Below are 1,654 nucleotides of genomic sequence, written 5' to 3' on the forward strand. Positions count from 1 at the left end.
TAAGCAACAGTTCAGCTCTCTCCTGCCTCAAATCACTCACAGGCTATGAGTAATCCCCACTCATCAAAGCACAGGGCCTTGGGCCCTAACAACAAAGACAAAACCATTTGACCATTTTTAATCTTAACAATTTAAAACACACCCAGTTTCATTTTTCAAAGTTACATCTGAAAGACCTCACTCCAAAGGCATCCTCATTTTTTAAAAAGCAACAAAATGTACTCACCAGTTGAGTGTTGAATCTGTGTTGGTGAATCAGGAATCAGTAATGCAAAGTTGAATGCCTCGCCTTTAATAAGCAGAGACAGTTGAAGTAAATTTTTTTCAAAAGTAAATGTGTTCTGCCCACTTCTTTCCAATCTCCACCCACTTCTTCCCTCCGTTTAGATTTTTAAAATATGTTTTGTAACTATTTACCCCCCAAAAAAGTTATTGTTTATGTACTTGATATAGGATACAAAAGGATTCAGCTTGATTCAAGGGTTAATTATTGATTCATGCTTACCACACACAAGAAGTGAACAGACATCATGAAACGCACAAACCGCATCACATCTCAGGAGCAGAAGATAGTCCCGCCCATTCTCTCGCAGTGCGGGGCGGATGGATCTCACAGACAATGCCTAAGGTTCAGCATCTCATAAGTTTATAAATTAATGAAGCTGGAAGAGATCATTGCATTTCATACAAGAGAAAAGTAAGATCCAGGAAGATCAAAATGACTTTTTCAAGGGATCACTGCCAGGTAGTGACGAAATAGTCTACAATCCAACCCTTTGGACCTGTTCCCTGTACAACATTCTCTGTCTACAGACACCACTTATTGCTCTTCTTGCAGCATCAGCCAGAGATGGTATCTTAAAGGACCTTCTTTGTGCCCACGTCCTTAAAAGGTATACTAACAAGGCCCAGCAAACACCAGCCCAGTTTGAATAACACTTCTCTAAGAAGCTGACCAGGCTTTCAGCTTCCTAAGGCTGTTATCACACTAGTGCCTTTAAAAAAGTGCTTATAAGATTTTGTCCTTTTTTTGGTTTCAAGCAGGAGCCTAAAGCAATGTCTTTCTATGGTCCGTTGGCCGTTTCAGAGCTTAGGAAATGTAATGGTCAATTCATTAGAAAGAAACATCTGGGAAAAAAGAAAAAAAAGATTTTTTTCCTTTTTTATGGCTGAGTATGGTGCCAGGTGGGTACTGGAAATCACAGAGAATGCTTTGTAAAGTATATGATTGCCTAACCTCTGGGCTTACACTTGAAACTAATACAAAATAGTACAGAATGTAAACTGCAATGGGAAACATATTTTTAAAAACAGGATCAAGAAAAACTGTTTTAATATAAGAAAGATCATCAAGGAAGAGAGCAAAATCCCTCCTCAGTGGCTATTGCCTGTGTCAGCACTCAGCCCATTCACTTCTCCGGTAATTACTTACTGGGTGGAGCTAGAGCCAGGGCGTGTTATTACATTAGGGAGTTATTTGTCCCTTGAATCTACAGATTATGCGTCCAGTTCACATTACATCACAGGTAGGATGTAAATGCTTTAAGCTATGTTCAAATGACAGTGTCTAATAACAATGGTCCTGGAAGCTTATAACAACACCTTTCCAGGCAGCATCTCAAAGCACTTGGAGAAAGCGCATTACTTTTCAACG

At 39.5% G+C, this 1,654-nt stretch overlaps 1 non-coding gene across 1 annotated transcript; it reads left to right on the plus strand.

Annotated features, from left to right (window-relative positions):
• The first annotated feature begins 989 nt into the window (after positions 1-989).
• On the plus strand, positions 990-1,130 carry LOC118998878 (small nucleolar RNA SNORA2/SNORA34 family). Its single transcript, XR_005068965.1, has one exon. It is a non-coding gene; the product is annotated as a small nucleolar RNA SNORA2/SNORA34 family (small nucleolar RNA).
• Positions 1,131-1,654: the final 524 nt, after the last annotated feature.

Source organism: Sturnira hondurensis, unplaced genomic scaffold, assembly GCF_014824575.4.
Source record: "Sturnira hondurensis isolate 20B ecotype Veracruz unplaced genomic scaffold, ASM1482457v3 Scaffold0014384, whole genome shotgun sequence".
Taxonomy (NCBI): Eukaryota; Metazoa; Chordata; class Mammalia; order Chiroptera; family Phyllostomidae; genus Sturnira; species Sturnira hondurensis.